Source organism: Mesoplodon densirostris, chromosome 7 (genome assembly GCF_025265405.1).
Source record: "Mesoplodon densirostris isolate mMesDen1 chromosome 7, mMesDen1 primary haplotype, whole genome shotgun sequence".
Classification (NCBI taxonomy): Eukaryota; Metazoa; Chordata; class Mammalia; order Artiodactyla; family Ziphiidae; genus Mesoplodon; species Mesoplodon densirostris.
This window is the reverse complement of record NC_082667.1, coordinates 115982333-115987999: the sequence shown is the minus strand read 5'-3', so window position 1 is coordinate 115987999 and position 5667 is coordinate 115982333. Positions and strand designations below refer to the sequence as shown.

Here is a 5667-nt window from a genome sequence, read left to right as displayed (position 1 = left end):
AAAATGTGAGCTGTACATCAGCAATGCTCGCTGAAAATGGGTTCTGACTCACTTCCTCTCTTTGCCAGGATAGGTTTTTTTGTTTCTTTCACTGTTTTTGCAAACAGGGCATACCAGGTAAAAAAATATTCTGTAGGAACGTCATTTTAGAAAACCCATCACATGACAGCAAGTATAGCCAGCGAAGCTCTTCTCTTTGACTGTTGTTAGTTTTGTTTTGTTCTGTTTTTTGATACCTTTTATCCCAAAGGAAAAGAGCCAGCGGTGTCCTGTTACTTACTTTTATCCATGACATTAGCACCTCATCCAGAAAAGAGGGCCCAAGATCGAGCTGCAGGGAGAGGAGGGAACCCGTGAGATCAGAGAGGGACTCCTCTGATTTAGTCTTTTCCTTGACGAGCTCGCACGGGGCGGAATGGTCAAACATGTCCTCCGCCACCCAGTCGGGTAGTGTTCGGAGAGGCTGCCCCTGCCCTGGCTGGACTGCGATGCGGACCCGCTGGACCCCCACGAGACGTCCCCCTGGTGGACCATCCTGTTCTCCAACAGACTGCTTTTCTCCGGAGCCTTCTCCTCCATGACCGGCTCACAGCTAAGCCGGGGCAGCCTTCCCGGCCCTAAGGACTCCTGTTTGGAACTGAATGTCACCAGTGACAACAAGGGCAACATGAATGCTTGGGGCCCTCCGATGGTTGGGAGGGAGATGGCGTTTTTGAGCACCGGGGAGGGCATTTCTGTGAACATGGAGTCAGAGGTACTGTTGGCCCGGGAGAACACGTTATGCCCAGGAAACTGGCCCGTGCGTGCTTTCTCCTGGTTTCCAGGTAGAAGCTCATTTCCTTGAAGAAAGGAAATGTCTCCAGAGATGTCATGCTGGCCCTCTTTGCCGATGTGAATGGTGTGGCAGAGGTCTCCAAGGGGAGGGAGGGCTGATCATATCTGGAGACAAGATGTTCCTCAGTTTAAATTTCTTTCCTTTCTTGTTATTGGCAGCTTTCAGGTAAATTGGGGTCTTGGTTGGCATTTTGGAGTTTGGGGATGTCGATTTTGCAAAAGGGAAAAAGGGCCACTTTCTTCACAGATGTTATAGGTTTCCCAATATCCTTTTTTTTTTTTTTTTTTTTTTTGCTGTACGCGGGCCTCTCACTGCTGTGGCCTCCCCCGTTGCGGAGCACAGGCTCCGGACACACAGGCCCCGCGGCCATGGCTCGCGGGCCCAGCCGCTCCGCGGCATGTGGGATCCTCCGGGATCGGGGCACGAACCCGTGTCCCCTGCATCGGCAGGCGGACTCTCAACCACTGCGCCACCAGGGAGGCCCCCAATATCCTTTTTGATAGGAGCGGTCACATCATTTTTCTCAAGTAGCTTCAGAAGTGGCTCTGAAACGAGATGGAGGTCTAAGAGGCTTTCCTGGACTTACAGCCAAGCAGGGGTTTCTGGAGAGCCGGTTACATCTGCCAGTCCCTTCCACAGCACGGAGAAACCAGCGGCGCCAAGGATCCGAGCCGCTGACCCCGGGGCCAGGCGCCCGGCACCGACAGTCCCTGAAGGCGCACGCAGTCCCTGCCCGCCACTCGCAGATCCAGCCGGGTCAGCCGGCGCGGCACCTACTCACAGCATTATGCGCTCCTTGACGGCGTGAAGGCGCCCAAGGCCGGGGTCTCCAGACTCCTATACGTATATTCTTTTTCAGATTTTTTTCCATTATAGGTTGTTACACGATATTGAGTATAGTTCCCTGTGCTATACAGTAGGTCCTTGCTGTTTATCTGTTTTATATATAATAGTGTGTATATATTAATCCCAAACTCCTAATTTGGAGAGATTCAATTTTTTTAAAATTTTATTTTATATATATTTTTATACAGCAGGTTCTTATTAGTTATCTATTTTATACATATTAGTGTATATATGTCAATCCCAATCTCCCAGTTCATCCCACAACCACCACCCCCTGCCGCTTTCCCCCCTTGGTGTCCATACATTTCTTCTCCACGTCTATGTCTCTATTTCTGCCTTGCAAACCGGTTCATCTGTACCATTTTTCTAGATTCCACATATATGCGTTAATATACAGTATTTGTTTTTAGAGAGATTCAATTTTTAAAACAACAAAAATTAATTGGTCACCTTCAATGGTCCCTTCAGTAGTTCAGGGAATTAATTCATTATCTTGAAAACTAGCAAATAAATGAAACAGTCAACATTTGTTGGTTTTTTTTTCCCCTATATCAACTACAACACTAGATAATCAAATCGTTGCCAAGGGGAAGCACCTCCTTTTTAAAGTATTCCAACAAATACATAAAAAATAAATGATGGGACATTACCATTTTGCAACATCTGATGAACTGATGGATCTAGACAACGAGCATCAATGATTACTAAGGTCAACAAAAGAGAGACAGATGTTATGTGCTTCCCACTCATGAACTTGCCGAAAAGATCTACTCAGATCAAACCTCATCAGGTCAAACTTCTGGGTCCAGCAAGAAATTTGTAGGCAAAAAAGTGGACAGAGAACTGTTGAACTGCATTGTGAGTGTGCAGGCAGCACAATCCAGACTGCGAGAAACTCCACAGGCCATGTGCCCCGAGTTCCTCTCAAAATAAAGTGTAAGGAAAAGAAACTGATGAAAAGTGAACCTGGAGAGGAACAGGGACTCAGAAGACATGTTGACTTTTTTAAATGGAAAAGACTACACTAGCATGTTGAGAGAGTTGTGGTCAAAGGATAAAACTAAAAGGAAACACCAGAAAATTATGACAACAGGAGTCAGCAGGGCGATTACTTTCAGGGCGGGGAGAGTCTACGGTTGGATGAGGAGACAGAACTGAGGTGGCTGATGGAGTCCTATTGCTTGGCTGTCCTCCCCTGCATTTGTATTTTAATTCATAATAAGGCGATTTTTTTAAATGAGAGAGTAGAAAAATCACCTTTACTTCCTGACAGAGCTAGAAGGCTGGGTTCTGGAATTCTAAATCTGGAAAGTGACAGGGGTCGCGATGACGAGGTTGGTTTTGGGACCGCTAAGCGGCAGGAGGTGGGGGGAAGGCCAAGGATGTTCTGGCTGCAGAGCTGCGGAGACTTGGCCTTGACTCCTGACTGCCACTTTCTGGCTGGGACACCAGAAAACACAGCTAACCTCTCTCATTTCATTTTCCTCATCTACTAAGTAGAGATAATAGTTCTTGCCTTGTCATTGTGACAATCAAATAAGAGAACTCATCAGGGTTCATAGCGCAGAATCTGGCACACAGTAAGTACTCAATATAATCATCCTATTATTATTATTATTACTAGTACTACTACTACTATTGTTATTATCTATCTGATGATTAGGATGCCCCTAATGTGGACAGAAGGAAACCAGGAGGTGGATTTCTCCTTCAAAGAGGGAATACGAGGACATGGCCCCTTTGGGACACTAGTGACCGGGGCGGTTGTAGAAGGTGCAGCTTTGCAAGCCTTCCGCTGGCTCTCCGGTGTGACGTGTCCCCAGTGGACATGCTCCCTACTTGATCCACTCATCCTCATCCCCATTAAGCACTCAACCAGGCTTCCACTCGAAGCCACTCTCATCAGAAGCCACTCCCATCAGAAGCCACACTCATCAGTCTGATGGCTTCTTGTTCTTGGTTCTTCTGCTCTCTGGGGGGTGTGGAAACCTCAGGGCACCACTCACCGCATCCATGAGTCACTGGAGCCACTTTGTGTGAGGAAGCCTCCGGGACAAGCAAACACCGTGAGAGGCAGAAGAGCCTGGTGGCTAAGGGCATGAGCTCTGCACAGGGCTGATGACCCACACCCGCCCCCAGGTTACCTTAAGGATGAAGTTCTGAGTGGACACACACAGCCTTTGGAATCTGGGGAGCAGCAGACCCTTGTCAGGAATTGCTGTGATGCCTCTGGCATCAGAACGGCCAGATGTCTTCTGCTCTCCTTACTTTAACTTCTTGGGCAGGGAAAGTAATAGACTCCTGTGCCATTTGGGGCTAAGCTTAGTCAGTCTTCCTTCAAGTTATTAGTCAGACAATTTCCTCTTACCTGTGAGACCATGGGCAAGTTATTTAACCTCACTGTGCCCTCGTTTCTTCAACTATAAAATCTACATAAGAGAATCTGCTTCATACGGTTGTCATGGAGATTAACTGAATTAAAAAAGACAAATTGCTTTAAACAATGCCTGGCACGTTGTCTTTTAAAAAAGGCTCCGTTTCAGTTTTCTGGATTCAAGTACTAGCTCTTTCCCTTATTAGTTCAATGACACTGGAGAAGTTGCCTCGCTTCTCTACGTCTCTGCTTGTTCATCTATCAAATGGGGATACTAATAGTGCCATGCTTGCTGGATTGGCGTGAATATGAAATAGATAATGCAAAGAAGATCCTGGCTTACACGCAAAATATTTAATAAACATTAGATATTATTATCCCTATAATACTAGATAATAAGCAAAGTTTTGCGTTTTCCTCGCTATCCAAAGAGAGCAAAATGCACAGAATACTCCAACAAGATACTGGGTAGAGATCCTCCAAAGCAAAGTCCTCATCTCCAGGCACCGAGATATTCTCGCAGACCACGAAGTGGCACCCCTGGGACCAAGGATAGGCAGGTCTCTCAGGATCCATCACATCTCGGGGGACAGCAGAGCAGTGAGACACATGGTGTGGCACCTCTGAGCCACAGGACAAGGGGATGGATAAAGGGGAACCAGCAAGCAGATTTTTCCATGGAAGGATGGTGAGTAAAGGGAGGAGGAAGGCGTGGCAAAGAGGAGAGAGGCTTCCTTTCCACCATATGAGGTGCATTCATCAACCCAGCCTCATTTTTCCAAAGAACGACCGAACCATTATTACTGAGAAACAGCAGCTAGAACCTACTGGGGTAACAGGATTCTCAGAGTCTTGATCTCTCGTTGCCTTTTCGTTCTGATACTTCATTTGATTCTCTCAACAGTTCAGCAGGACAGAAAAAAATGTGAACGGGAAACCCTATTTCACAGATGGACTGCAGACAGAAGAGAGAGAGAAACTTATCCAAGGTCATGAACAACTTGGGTCTCTTCACCCGTTACCTAGCGCTCTCTGGCTGAGCACAGGTGTTCTCATCCTGGGCTACTCTTTGGAACCACCTGAGAAGCTCTGAAAAGTACTGGTGCCCAGGTCTCCCTGACGGAGATTCTGATGAATTTGGTTTGATGTATTTGGTCTGGACATTGGGATTTCTAGACACTCCTCATTCAGTTCTAATGCACAGCCAAGGTTGAAAATTACTACTTGAACATATTTGATTTCGTGGATAATAAGTTAAACCCACACTTCACCCAGGGAAGCTCTGATATCTCCTTTGTCCTTTTGGGTAAGGCAGGCAGATAGGGAAAAGAAACAATGTAAAAATTAATTCCTTCCTTGAAAAATGAATCCAGGTATCTTTTGGTTATCTACCAAGAGGGGTGGTGTATCTGAAAACTTCAAAGGAGGGAAGGGTCCACTGTTTCCCTCTATACATTTCCAAAATTTTACTACTTAATTTCATTTGTGTTTCAGCTGAAAAAGAAAACCACTTTTAATAGAATAGCCCTTCCTTAGTATGAAAATCAAGATTATCTCTCCACAAACTTTCTTTTCCAGAACCTGTTTGATTTCAATAAACTAAAACTTATTA

General features: G+C 46.0%; 1 pseudogene; it reads right to left on the bottom strand.

Moving 5' to 3' along the window:
- Window positions 1-272: 272 nt before the first annotated feature.
- Window positions 273-1072, bottom strand: LOC132493986 (cdc42 effector protein 3-like; annotated as a pseudogene).
- Between the last annotated feature and the right edge of the window lie 4595 nt (window positions 1073-5667).